We start from the raw sequence: 14,983 nt of genomic DNA, 5'->3' as shown, positions 1-14,983 counted from the left end.
ATTTTATCTACCCGCTTCCGTCCTCTGTTATCCACCGCACAAATGCCTCGAGATAGGGTTAAAAACACGATCTCATGGCAACTGTGTGGCAGATCGGATCGGATCAAAATCAAAATCCCAACGTTCATCTTCTCTCGCCTTCTCTTTGCTTTCATCGATCTCGATCTCTTCTCCTTCATCGATCCTGTTTTCCTCCTGTTCGCTAGGTTTCAAGAGCTGATTGGAGGGTTTGCGAGGTTGTTTCATCAATGGGTTTCCCGATCGTGGAGGTACTACCGGAGCCGAGGTTGGATTGCAGCTGCTTGCGTGGTGATGTCTTGATTGATCGATCTTAGGATCCGGATGGCAGCGCACGGCTTATCTCATCAATGTAAGTCTTTTTTTTTTATTGAAGAGAATTATTATTCAGGTTTTGGCTTTAGATTGATGTTTTGATTGTTGTTCTTGATCAAAGATGAAGAATTTAGTCTTTCTTGTGTGTGATTGAAGACGATGATTTAAAATTATGAACCAATTTCTGTCATTGAAGTAATTAAAATTGGAATAATTCAAACTTTTTGGAGTGCTTATAAATGTATGCAAGTTGCCAAAAAGCGATCTTGTTCAGGTGGCTAATGGCACCATTTGAGGTGTTGTGTATTATGTAAACTTTAGGTCTTCCATAATGAATAAGATTTGCGTAGGAGATGACCAATTTTTTCAGAAGGCCATATTCAAACAATATGTCTGGAGTGACAATAATGCTTCCAACCTGAAATTCTCCTTTCCATTCTAAGAGATTGATAGTCGCTTGTATTATAGAGAATCCTTCAGAACATATGCAGGCCTGAGTTCCTAAATGAGCTTGGCCTTTGTACCTGGTTAGGCAAAAACTAAGTCCTTCTTGCCTAAGAAGTGTTGATGCTGCCATGTCTTGCAATATTTCTACTAAGTTAATACTCTTGACATGCTTTTTAGAATAAACCATCTTCATTATGATTGTTTTTATTGGACTTAAAACCTCTGGGAATTTCTCATATTTTTCTTCTTTTTGTATACTTCAGTTTCCCATTCTTTTTTCCATATTTCCTTTTCAATTTTCTCTTTTCCCCATTCTTTTTCTATTTTTTTTCCAATTTTTGCTTGTGATCACTTACCTCTCCAACCAATATCTAATTGGTATGTTGGAGCTCTAGAAATGCATCAAGCTATCTTGGCTTTAGGTTTGGATCATTTAATTGTTTTTTGAGATTTTTAGAATGGATGTAATCACATAACTGGGTGAGAATTTTTGGGAAAGAGGGGTTATGTTTGTTTGCCCATAGGTTATCTATATAATTTCTCTCTTAGTAATCTAACATGAGACTCAGGGCAAATTAAATGACAAAGAGGAGCCGAATGGGTACATGTTTGGTTTTTTGGGAATTGGGTTCTGGTGCTCGGGAAAGTTGAACTTTTCTTCAAAGACTGCTCCATCATGTAATAATACATATTTATTAGTATCTTTCTTTTTATATTAATTTTCTAGGTTAAAGTTTCTTAGTTGTCACATTAGCACATAACTCAAAGGAACTTACCGGCTTTGTAATCCCCGTTATGGCTAAGCGTATGAACCAACTAAGGTTTGGTACATGGGGCTTTGCTCCCACATTAGGGAAGATACAGAGGATCCTACTGGTTTTGTAATCCCCATATATCACAAAGCGTATGGACAAGCAAATGGATTATACTTACAGTGCTTATCATTATTGAAAGGAGAAATTTATAAATTATGGAGGTTTTTCTAAGACTTGTTCTAAGAAAATACATCTAGACAATTTATTTGCAAGACTATTATTTTTTTCCTTTAATATGTTCAAAAATTATTTTATAATTGCCATTTAAAATTCTATCCTTAAATGCTAACCATCTACGCTGGCTAATCCTTTTGCTATTCTTGTTTTCAAAAAACTTAACTATAGCTTCACAATCTCTTCTGACTAGAATTTCTTTTTTATTAATTAAAAATAATCTAAAACTATCTAATATGTATCCTACGGCTAACACTTCTTGGTCTATACTATGTGTTGGCTCTGTTTCTTTATACTTTCCACTATTATAACTACAAATTACTTCTTCTAACTTAGATGCATACTTATTAGGTTTAGCTTTAAAAACTGCTCCCCATCCTAGTTTGCAACCATCCGATTTTACAATTAAATAATCACTATCTAGAGGAAGTTTTAAATTTAGTAAGTTTCTAACTACTTCGATTTTGTCAATCTGTTTATTATCTTCTATGTTAAACTGCTTAACTCCTATTGATGTACTTTTACTGTATAGAGGTCCTACTAATTTTCCTAGGATTTTAATAAATGATCTAGCATAATTGACTAAACCTAAAAATTGCTGCAAAGTTTTAACATCCTTGATTGGTGGCGTATCTAAGATCTTTTTAGCTATATGAGGTTGTAACTTAATTTTCCCATTACCTATCTCTATTCCTAAGAATTCTATATTGCTTCTAAAAAACTGCGCTTTTTTACCGCTAATCACTATCCCATATTTGAAGAATTCACTAAGAACTAGTTTTAAATCCCCAACGTGTTCTATCTTGCTTTTACTATGTAATAGAATGCCATCTATATAAACACAAACAAAGTCTCTATACTTACCAAAAACACTATCCATCTTCCTCTGAAATATACTAGGTGCATTTTTTAAACCAAAAGCATAATAACCACTCAAAATGTCCTAAAGGGCGTGTGAATGCTGTCCATTCTATGCTATTAGGGTCCATCTTAACCTATCAAAACCCTGATTTACAATCAAATTTACTAAATACCATACTATTTTTGATACTATTAATAAGTTCTGATTTATCTGGGATGTTATATGCATCGCCTACTGTATTATCATTTAACCTTTGATAATCCATTACCATTCTACTTTTACCCTAACTTGTTCACTATGTTTATTGACTATGAAAGCCGGACTCCTATGTCTAATAGTACTTCTACGTATTACCCCTAATTTTAACAGTTCATCTATATGCATTTTATAATCACTAATGTTTTCATTTGTTGATTCTATTTTCTTATATTGGATTCTAAATTCTGGTCTTTCAATTCTAGTTTACAAACTATCTTATTCCTATTCCAGTGTTTTCCCCTGCGATTTCTTCTTTTCCTAGTTTACTTAAAATGTCATCTATTTCTAAATTACCAGATGAAATTAAATTATAAATAAAGACTGGATCTACTAATTGTCCTAATGGCGGTTCTAGTGTTAATTCATCAAACAAACTATATTTACTAAATTCTTCTAAATTTTCTCTAACCTTATCACCACAAGGCTTATTAGGGTTACAATTGTTGCAACAACAAAGTGTGGGGGCTCCATTATGTTCCTCTAATATTGCTGACTTAAAGGGTAAGAAAAGAACACCTAAGAAACTAATTCCTAAGGGAGTGATAGTACATTCATGGAAACAATTAACTAAAATATTTAATCCTATTATGAATCTAGTTTTTCGTAGTTGAAAATCTCTTAAACTAATGTTACCTTTAAAATGTTGATAATTAGTGAGTACCCTACCTTTGAAAAAACTAATTTTACAGGGGGCCAATTGTTTTGTATAAGTAAAAAGTTTTTAATCCATTTGTTCTGCTTTGTATTATTGTTCTATCGGTAATGACTTAATATATTTTAAAGATATTAATTTTCTGTCTAAAATTGTATTTGAACATCTTGTATCTATTAATCCTATAATATCTAATTTCCATTCTTCTATTTGTAATCTACAAGATATTTTTATACTATAAACTGGGGAAATGGCTGAGTGTTGGGTTTCTATTGGTCTATTTCTTCTAATTCTTCAGATTCCTTTATCAGCTTGCTTTCTTCTATTACTTTTTCGACCAATTTGTTTTCTTTCATTACTTCTTTTGTAGGTTTAGTTTCAGTTTGTTCTAATCTATGTCTCTCTTTCTGTTATCCTATTCATACTAGCCCGAATGACTCTTTATGTATTTTTAACTTCTTAAGTAATTTATGGATGATTTAGTAGGATCGATCTATCTAGTTCCATTTTCTAACCTTTCCAATTTTTCATTTAAATCTCTTACAATGTTTTTCTAAATAAAGGATTCTTAGTTCCTAGGTTTCATACCTATTTATTCTATTATGTTCTATAGACGAAGATTCAGGTGGTAATTGGTTCTTGTTTACTAAAACAAAATTTGCAACATTCTTTAAGGCAAGAACTACATCTATATCTTAATTTTAAAGCAGGATATAAATTACAAAAAGTACATGGCTTATCAGTACTTCCACTATTTTTAATCCAATTATGATCACACTCTCTGTTCATCTAAAAAGATCAAGTTTGTAAAATTATCCAAATTTAATTCTAGTCGAAATGTTATCTAGCTGGGGCAAAATTTGTAGTTCTTTATATTTCTTGTGAATAAGGGTTCTTAAAGGATTTGGTAATTTCATAAATAATTTATCTCCGATTGTCTTTTCATAAAAACATCCTACTATACAACTATAGTACATAAAATCTAATAAGAAAAGTTTAATATAAGATTGATTTTTTATTTGTATTTGTTCTAATTTTCTAATGGCCTCTACTTGTTGTTTACCATAATTGGCATTTGGTGAATCTCCCAAGAGTAATAATCTAATCTTATTAACAAAATTATAGGGATTATCTCCGAATTCTAACTCCCTAGCAAAATCTTCTATCTTATTTAACATATCTACTATACTATTTAGCCGAGGATTATCACTATGAACTATATGTTTAAACTTCTTATAAAAGTGGCAATTCAAGCTAAATTCTTCTATCTTATTTACTGTCCTATTATTAGCTCGGGGTAATGCTAAATCCAAATATTCTATGTTAAATTCCATTAAGTATAACAAGCTTCTATACTCTTATATTTATGAATTAGTTTTTTTTCCATATAGATAAAGTCTCTAAATTACTTTTATATGTTTCAGGGTCATATATTCTCCATTTAATGTATACCCTATGTTTTGTGATTACATTATTAACTATTTCTATTTGTCTAATTTCTACTAAACTTTCTGCCCTTTGTTCGAATTCTAATTTTACCCTAAGATAATTCTTAACACCTTCTAATCAAACTGCTTTCTTGCTCTTAATTTGCTATTCTAATTTTATAGTCTTAATGATTAAAGTAGATTTTATTTCTACAGGTACCGTAGTAGAATTTATTCCTGTGTCTACTATATATAAATTAGTAGGGAAAATAGTTATTATTATAAGTCCTTTTGGGTTTCGCTACGACAATAACCCATGCAACTAGTAAGGGTATTTTTAGGATTTACTTTAAGTATATATCTATATGAGTTTATATATGAGTTTATAATAGCTATTATAATTAACCTTGTGGGTTTCAACCCATGGATATAGTAGAATTATATAACTATATTAGAAATATATATCTTAATAAATATAGTCAATATGTTTTAGAAATAGATTTAAATAATAGCATGATTTTATATTACCAGTCAGATTTACTCTACCATATTCTAAAAGAGATTAGGAATAGGTATGAAGATTATGGGCTATATACTAGCACTGAACATTTAGGTTTTAATTTAGAATGATCCTAGGCTCCCCTCCTATAGTCCATCATTGACTTTAGGTTGGTAGAAGTGGACACCACCCTCCCTCTTCCCCCCCGGGCCCCGGGACCCATGTTTGTGTTGATTGTGTCTAGTAGAGGATGTGTAATTCTTGGACATGGATATGTAACTTACGTGCTAGGGCGATGATGTATTGACTTGAAGATGACGTTTGGGAAAGTCCTTACTCTAGATGTTCAGCACATGACAAACATTAGGAGGAGCTTGGTTAGTGGATCAATGCTTATCCAAATTGACTATAATATTGTGTTAGAAGCCAATCCTCGTGTAATCTGTAAGGGAGATTTGTTTATAGGAAAAGGCTTTGTATCTGGTTGTATTTTTAAACTAAATGTTTGTAAACCTTAATATTTGTGATTCTAACAGAATTCTCACCATAGTTAGAAACGGTTACTTTATCACCTTTATCGATGATTACTCTAGGTACTCCTACACATACCTCATTAGATCCAAAGTTGAAGTCCTTGGTAAGTTCAGGTTTTCAAAGCTAAAGCCAAAAACCAATTAGGAAAACCATTAATATCCTCTTAATGATTGAGTCAGGGAGTATACCTTTAATGCCATGTCTTAATTTTGTGAAGAGAATAGTATTATCCATGAGTTTACTACTTCGTATACACACTGAATCCAATAGAGTTGCTGAAAGGAAAAACACGACTCTAATGGCCATGATGAATGCCATTTTATTAAGTTCTGGAGTAACCCAGGAGTTGTGGGGGGAAGCATTACTCTTAGCTGGCTTTATTCTTAACTAAATCATTTTTAAGGATTTAAGCACCATGCTTTATGAACTTTAGAAAAGAAGAACTCCATAGCTCGATTACTTTAAAGTGTGGGCATATCTAGCAAAGGTTAAAATTATTGATCCTAGGACTAGAAATATTAGTTCTAAAATCCTTGACACAGTATTTGTAGGCTATGCTCTAGATATCAATGTTGAAAGGTTTTTAGTAATCAACTCAAAAGTGAGTGAGATTGCTAGGAACAACATTATTGAAGTTAAAGATATAGTCTACTTTGAGAATATCTTTCCTTTGAAAGCAGTTGTGCATCCAATTCCTTTTGTGCCTCTAACCTCTTATTCCTCTTCTAGACCTGATCCAACTTTTGTAGAAGAACCTAGTAGAGTAAGAGAAGAAGGATTGAGAAAAACCTAAGGGATGTTTTCCTGACCTTCATGATTAAGGATACTCCTACCATATATCAAGAAGTTATGGCTTCAGTTAATTTTGTATTCTAGAAGGAAGTCATAGATGATGAATATAACTCAATCATGAGTGACGACAGTTAAATCCTTACTACTCTAACCATTAGGCTAAATGCGTCTTTATGAAGAAACTAAGACCTAGTGTATCCATTGAAAGTTCAAGGCTAGGTTAATTACAAAAGGGTTCAAGCAAAAGGAATGTTTGTGTATGTAATACCCTGAACCTGTGGATAACTGTTGGAAAATATATTCAGGGTATTACTACAGTGGTAGTAAGATTTTTCTACAGAGTAATCTTGTTAAGAAACCCCAAGTGGAAAAATTAAGGACTTAAATGTAAAAGTTTTTAAAAGATTTTGGGTTAAAGAGTAATAGAAAAAGGATTGATATGAAATGTTTATGGAAACCAAGACTGAAAGGTAAGGCGGTAGGGATCTTTTTGAAATACTGTGTTATACTTTAGGAACCATTGGACAATTTGTGAGGATCTTTAAACAATAATATTTCATAATTCAGGGACCATTGGTGAGTTTTTCAGGGACTGTTTTGTAAGAAATTATATTTTGAGGGACTAAAAGTGAATTTCGGCTGAAAACTTAAGTTATGTATGAATGGATGTATATATATTGTGGATTTGGTGAATAAAATGATGGATTTGAGTAGAAATAATCATGGTTTGTTGTTGATTGATGATGAATGCTTGAAGTTATTTGAAAAAATCTTGTATTTGAGTTGAAATTGCTTGAAATGGAGGATGAGATTTTCGGTTTTACTGTAGCGTAACACCGAGATTAGGGTTTGGTTTAGTTAATTAAGTTGATGATTATGATGATTAAGATGTTAATGATGATGGTTAGATTGGAATTGGTTGAGTTAGCCAAGTTGATTTGGTTGGATCAAACCAAGTTAGAATTGATTTGGTTGAGTTGAATTGAATTGATTGAGTTGGGTTTGATTTGGTTGAGTTGGGTTTGATCAAATCAAGTTGAGTGTGGTTGGACTTGAATGGTTTGGTTGAATTGAATTAGTTGAAGTTGATTTGGGTTTGGTTTGGATGTTGGGCTAAGGGTTTTGGGCTGAACCAAGTTGGTTCAATATATTTTGTATAAGAATTGAGTTGGTTCAAGGCTGGTTGGTTTTAATTAAACCCTGGTTCGAGTGAAATTGAGTTTGGTTCGAGTGGAATTGAGGTTGGTTCGAGGTTGGTCCCGAATGGTGCTAGCTCAAATTGAGTTGACTTAAGTGCGATTGGAGACCAATTTGATTATCTGATGTCGGGGTTTGAATCGATTGGAGTGAGTGGGCCCGATAGAAGTCTATTATTGTTTCTTGTTTTCTTTTTTTATTTAAATGTGGTATTTATTTTTTTATTATATTATTACATTAGGGTGTTGTTTTAGTCTTGGGAGGGTTAAGGTCATGAGGAACTCGAGGACACAGGAGTGAGTTGGTAGTGGCTATTATTTTGAAATAACTGTAATGGATAGTATTTTGGAAATAAATGTTTAAGTATTTCATTTTATCGTGTTTAATTTCGTATAAGGTCGAAATATACTTATATTTATTTTTCCCTACGATGTGCCATGATAACCCGTATTGATACACGGTTTTGTATAATTATACGTGTTGTGAATAATGAAAAATACATGTATATGTGATTTAATTATTGATTACGTATATTATTTTTTTGGATGGGTATATATGCTTTGATTTTGGAATGATTTGTGAAATCATATCTGCGTATTAAAATGTTTTTTCATCGACAATATTTGTGGAGCCGGTTTTCATTCTGGTATAGGAATGGTGTCCTGAATTTGGACTTTTTCTAGTATTATGCATGTATTGATCTTGTGAATGTTTGTCCTGGATAAGAATGACTGTGATATGATTTACTCTGATTTGTATTATTCTTTGCATTTACATATTGGTTTGGGACGATGTGGCGGGACTAAGCTAGCTGAGTAGTAGGGTCCCCACGAGGCCGACCTTTAAAGGTGGCGTGGTGGACGCAGTATTGATTTCTGAGGGGCGGTTCGGTGGGAGCGGAGAGCCGAGCTGGATATTCATCGGAGTGGCCGAGTCGCCGGCACGGTGAGCCCGATGGGTCAGCGATGAGGACATGAGTTCCTTGGCGGCTCGAACCCTAGCCGACGACCACGGCGAAGGTTTAGAGAGTTTTTCTAGACCATGTTATCTTTGGGTGAGTGTTGGGTATTGCTTTATTTTGAATTTGAGATTTATGTTATATTTTTGAATTGTGATGAGGACAGTCTCTCACAAAATTTGTGTCTTCTGAGAAAATCAAATTAATGTTGATTTATGTTGAATTTATATTTCAAGAGTTCTTTAAAGATTGTATTTTTGCTAGAATTACGGTATTTTTGGAAAAGTTGGAAAAATTATTTGAGCGATTGTATTTATATACTTTATATACATCTGTATTTAAGTTTTTTTAAAAATTATTAAGCCACTACCGACCAGCTGAATGTCTTTGTAGTGCTGGGGAGGCGGGGACCCTAGATTGCACTGATTGAGTATAGAGCTAGTCGGGGTTGAGTCCAGGGATTGCAGTGGGTCCTTTCCTTTCTTTTCTATTTATTGTTGTTGTGATATTATAGCGGTTGTACCCGCAAATTTGAGTAATTATATTTGTTGTATTTATCTATTTGAATCCTGTAGTCGGTGTAAAAATTATAAATTGTGATTTGTAGGTTTGATTTTGTTTAAAACAGGGTGTCAGTTTCCAGTTAAAAGGGAATTTTAACTGATGGGTGCCACATTTACCTCGGTAGAAGGGGTGGGTGTGACAATGTATTACGTTGATATCCATTCTCTGTTGCTTGCACTACCACCATTAGGACCCAATAGCTCTTGTTTCTATTTCCAGTCTTAAAATCCATCAAATGGATGTAGAAACTGCCTTCTTGAATGGTAGTCTAGAAGAAGAGATTTATATAGAACAACCTGTAGGTTTTGTTATCCCTGGACAAAAGAACAAGGTCCGCAAACTTATGAAGTCTTTTTATAGTCTTAAGTAAGTGCCTAAGTAGTGGCACACTAAGTTTGACTTTACAATTATCTTTTATGGTTTTGCAGTAAACAATTATGATAGGTGTGCTTACAACAAATTTGTGGATGGTAAGAGTGTCATTGTTTGTTTTTGTGTGGATGATTTACTTATATTTGCTCCTAACATGAACCTAGTCAATATTGTTAAGAATTTCTTATATACTAAGGTTATCATGAAAGACTTAGGAGAAGCTAATGTGATCTTAGGAATCAAATTTACTAAATCTGTATCTGTTGTTGCTCTTTCTCAATCTCATTACACAGAGGAAGTGTTAGAGAAATATGGGTATCTTGACTGTTAGCCTATTGCCACTCCTTATGATCCTGGTGTTCACCTTAAAAGAACAAAAGTGAACCTGTTGATCAGGATCGCCATACTCAGATCATAGGATCTATCATGTATCTCGCAAATAGAACCAACTTGATATTACATACGTTGTAACTAGACTAAGCAAATACATTAGCAACCCGAATCAAGAACATTGGACCACTCTTGAGACGGTTCTTAGATTCCTAAAGAGTATTATGTTATATGGATTGAGTTATACTAGTTTCGCTAATGTGGTTGAGGGATATACAGATGCTAACTGGATATCTGACTTAGTAAATCTAAAATATACCTCAAGGCAAGTATTCTTACTTGGAGGAAGAGCCATCCAATGGAAATTGGCTAAATAGAAGATTAATTATAGGAACATCATGGAAGCTGAACTAGTTGTACTTGACTTTACTTATACTAAAGTGGAATAGATTAGAATTCACTTTTGATATTCATATCACGCCTTCTTGTATGACTCATGTTGCTATTCATTATGATTCAAAATTTGCTAATGAATTATGCAAGCATGAAAGTACTAATGATAAAATGAACTAGTATATTTAGATCCATCATAAGTCAGTGTGGAGACAATTGAACCATAATGTTGTGAGCAGAAAATATATAAAGTCAGAGCTAAATCTTGCGGATTGCCCAACTAAAGGGCTATAGAGATAAATGATAGCCGATGTGTCAGAAGGAATGGGCCTTAGCCTATAAAGGTTAATAATAATATTGTCACTACTTCTTTGAATGGAGATCCCATGATAGAAATTTCAAGGGAAAATATCTGATTGATTGACTGAGAGAGCACAATTTCCACTAAAGATATATTCTCACCACATTCCTAGGGTGTGTGCTTTCATGTAGTGGTTTAAGGGTGAGCATAGCTCTTAATGATATCAAAGGCTATTTTAAATAAGATATTACACTACAGATCTCTTGGAGATCTCATGTGGAAATAGTTGTCAAGCCACAGCTATGAGAGTATACGAGTAAACTCTTTAGTAATCTCTATGAAAGAATTTGGAGCGCATGGGCATGTAACAGACCGACCTTGACTTTGCTCAAGTATCACATAACTTGAACTTCTGATTCAAGGGTTGTAGTTCAAGACTTAGATCACTACTATTTTTATCAATTGGAAATTTTGTTAAAAGACTAAGGTTCAAGTCTGGTTGAAAGACACCTTAGCTTTAATCTTATCAAAGCTCAAGGTTCCTTTTGTCTTTCGTTTATCCTCATTGAATCTTTGTTCTATGGCAGAAAGTCATCATTTGAAATTTGATTTCTTCATATTAGTTGGTAAATTGCACATATTCATACACTTTATGGTAATGACTTAGGTTGTGGGTGTTGTGAGGGATTATTGGATCTATATCAGTCCAAGCCTAATGCAAAAAGTGCCCAAAATCCACTTTTACACCCAAACCTAAGCCTTTTGAAGTTCTGAGTATAAAGTTTAGTCCCACATCAAAAAAGAAGGAAGCTTTACACCAACTTATACATGTTTTCTCTCTTGCTCCATTGAATTAATGTTAATGGGCAGGTTTTCTACACATGTGCCCATGTGCACTGCCCGCTTGACCAGTGGATGATCCTCACTCTCTTGTGTGTATATATGCTTGCATTAGGATCCTAACACACAGAGTGACGGCGGTGTATTTTGCACGCAGGAGCCGAATTTGGTGTGACGCCAGTGCACTGCATGTCTAGTACAGGCTTGGACAGTTCATCTCATCTTGATTGTTTTCATTACTATTAATTACTATTTTGCACGCTCTAATCGTATTTACTTTGCTAACTGTTATTAACTCTGATTTCCATCCAAAGCTCTTTAAAGTCAGATATTCTTGGGCCTAACTGAGTTAACCACTGCACTTTCCATTTGGGAAGCTCCCGAAGGTAACTACAAGAAATCTGCAGTGAATTCAATTCCCTGCATCTTACATGTAAAAGTCTTGCAAATTGAGGTTAATTTGCACGCTACCAACAGCTATCATTACTGAAACAGATGAACAATGTTCTATCTTGCTTCCTAACTCATCTAAGAAGTTTTATGCTTCCCGAGTCGATCAAGATGTGAATTTTAGTTCCCACTGTAGTTCCTGATAATCTCATTATACTGCAATCATAATGCATAGGCAATCCTGTGAAGGAATTTAAGGAGATTGAGGTACAGTACTATCTTGCCCAATTTGCATAGTTCCAGTGTAAATTTCATGATTAATTTCTGCTGTTCGTCACTATCAAGTTCTTCATCTGAACACACATCAGTTAGAGGATTGTTTCTTTTTGCATTCCTGGTGCACACTTGTCATTGATTACGACAGGGACCTCACTCGCTCTAACTCCATAGCTGCGGTTGTGGGGAAGGTTTAGTAGAAGTATATGAAAGCTAGAGAATGCGTCTCACGAGCGATGTGGGACTATGGATCTGAGTTAACCACTACGTCCCAACACCCCCACAGGCCCGCAGCGGATGTGGGACCCAAGATCCTAGCTCATCCAAGGCACAGCCCGGCATCGACGTGAAACCCAGTTCTGATACCATGTTACATAGGGACCCACCACCCTAATTTCTCCATAACTGCAGTTGTGGGGAAGGTTTGGTAAGGGTATATGAAGGTAGAGAGAATGCGTCTCACAGGCGATGTGGGACTATGGACCTGAGTTAACCACTACGTCCCAACAGTCATCACCCTATAAAAACAAAGAACGTTATCCCTTTCATCATCCATTTCCTTACTTGAGATTGGTCTCGTAGTCTTTCCTTGAAATGTTTTAGCATTATGGAACTGATTCTTAGGTGTGGGTAGTAACCCTTCAGTGTCATTTGCTTCATATTTTTCTGAGTTGTAGTGAATGTGGCATTAGATTTACAGCTTTCTCTTGACCTCTATTCTTCTTATTCACTGTTTCAATGGTTAATTACTGCAGCTTTGCCAAACTCACTGCCTGCTGTAATGTTCTTGGTGCAAAATTCTTGACCAGTAACAGAATTTCATCATTTAAACCACTGAAGAATGTTCACATTTATGCAAACAATTCTTCAGGTTTTCACCGGAAAATTTTGGAAATTCGATCCTAGTAAACCTAGGTGGAATCACATGTCTACCACTAGAATCACCCGCCAATCTAGGGTTCGATGAAATACTATTCTGAGAACTATCAATAAAGGAAGCTTGGAGGCTTAACTCTTTCATCTCCTTAGCTTTCTGAGCTCGAATTCCTGAACTCTTTACATATTTCTCTGAATTCTCCCTAATCAAGCTTCACATTAGTTCTTCAAACTTCTTGAACACATACAATTGTATCTCCATCTTAGGGTTTTGAATCCTGAGCTCCAACCCACAGCCAAGAATCACCAGCACTGATACTAATATTATGCAAGATTGGAGAAGATGAACAGCTAACTCAATGAATCAAGGATAATTTAGTGAGAAATCCTCTAGAGGTTCATCAATCAAAAATCAAATTTCAGAGAGGAAGGAGTAGGAGAGAAGAGACGAAATTGGGAGAAAAAGGGTTTGAATTTTCCCTCTGAATCAAGTTTAATCATGGTATTTATAACAGCGCATTCCCTTAAATAGAAGGTGTGGCTTGTTGTTGTACATTCAAATGATAATAGAGAAGCTGTGCACCCTCTCTTCTATTGTCTACACTAGTGACAGATTGACAAAAGAATTCATAGACATACAGACATAGATAAAAAGAACTATCAAGATTCAAGATTCAACCATGACAAAATTAGATAAACAATTACCATAGTTTTTCAGTCAAACGAAGTGCCGACTGGAATTTTATCAGAACTTAATCTCATGGAAGTGACTAATCCAGTATCCAGATTCAGCACATTCTTATAAATTCATGACAAGGTAAGAGAAATAATTTCCATAGTTCTTGCAATCAAACTGTACAAATGATGTTAAAGATTTTGGGTGGGATTTTTTTGCAGGCTTAAACTGTTTGCCTAAATTCCTGGATGTGGTAATTGATTGCAGTGGTACTATATTTTCATACAAACAGTTTGGTTTAGTCTTGCATTTTTTTTCTGCTGTTGTATAATTACTATCACCTGATTTTATGACAGGAAGACAAGTGTTACTTCTGATATAACCCAGTCAAATCATGGAATTGAATTTATTCCTTTAAATGATTTTTTTGGTCACAAAGTTAGTTTGAGAGTTATATCATAACCTTCATGAATGACAGTAAGCTTTGTCAATCTGGACTTCTTTTTGCATACATACCCCTGTAAAATCTCATTATTGTACATAATTTTTTGGTTTTTACATTTTGGATTTAGAGGGGTGCAGATGCAAAAGGATAGCATTATTATTATATATGTTTTGGCATGGTCTTATAGATTGATGCATTTGTTCAGAAAGGAATGGAAACATCTGAGAAACAGAATGTCTAAAAATCTGGATCTGAGATGTTGAAATTCCCATCTGTCCAAATAAACAAATGCAAGTTTCAATTAAACAAATCTTGATGTTCATAAATGACACCAAACTTGAGGATTAAAAGCTTGCATTTCTCAATGAATTTTTCCTTCCAAGTCTCTGTTCTTCTGATTGGAAAACTCATTTGTTTGATATTTATCTTGTTTTATAAATGATAACTATTACTTTTTTGTGTAGATGTAATGATATATATATATATATATATATTAATGAAGTCACTCAACTACTCAAGTGACTAATAGTCCATATATATTGACTAAGTTTGCAAAAATGAACATGAATTTT

General features: G+C 34.1%; 1 long non-coding RNA gene across 2 annotated transcripts; it reads left to right on the top strand.

Moving 5' to 3' along the window:
- The first annotated feature begins 109 nt into the window (after positions 1 to 109).
- LOC120272981 lies at positions 110 to 14,574 on the top strand. Of its 2 annotated transcripts, XR_005540479.1 has the most exons (5): positions 110 to 370; positions 11,906 to 12,134; positions 13,170 to 14,107; positions 14,188 to 14,235; positions 14,323 to 14,574. It is a non-coding gene; the product is annotated as an uncharacterized LOC120272981 (long non-coding RNA). The 2 variants fall into 2 exon arrangements; XR_005540478.1 differs by having other exon boundaries at positions 14,188 to 14,574.
- Positions 14,575 to 14,983: the final 409 nt, after the last annotated feature.

This window comes from Dioscorea cayenensis, chromosome 12 (genome assembly GCF_009730915.1).
Source record: "Dioscorea cayenensis subsp. rotundata cultivar TDr96_F1 chromosome 12, TDr96_F1_v2_PseudoChromosome.rev07_lg8_w22 25.fasta, whole genome shotgun sequence".
Taxonomy (NCBI): Eukaryota; Viridiplantae; Streptophyta; class Magnoliopsida; order Dioscoreales; family Dioscoreaceae; genus Dioscorea; species Dioscorea cayenensis.
Note: the sequence above shows the minus strand (reverse complement) of the source record. Positions and strands in the feature narration are given on the sequence as shown.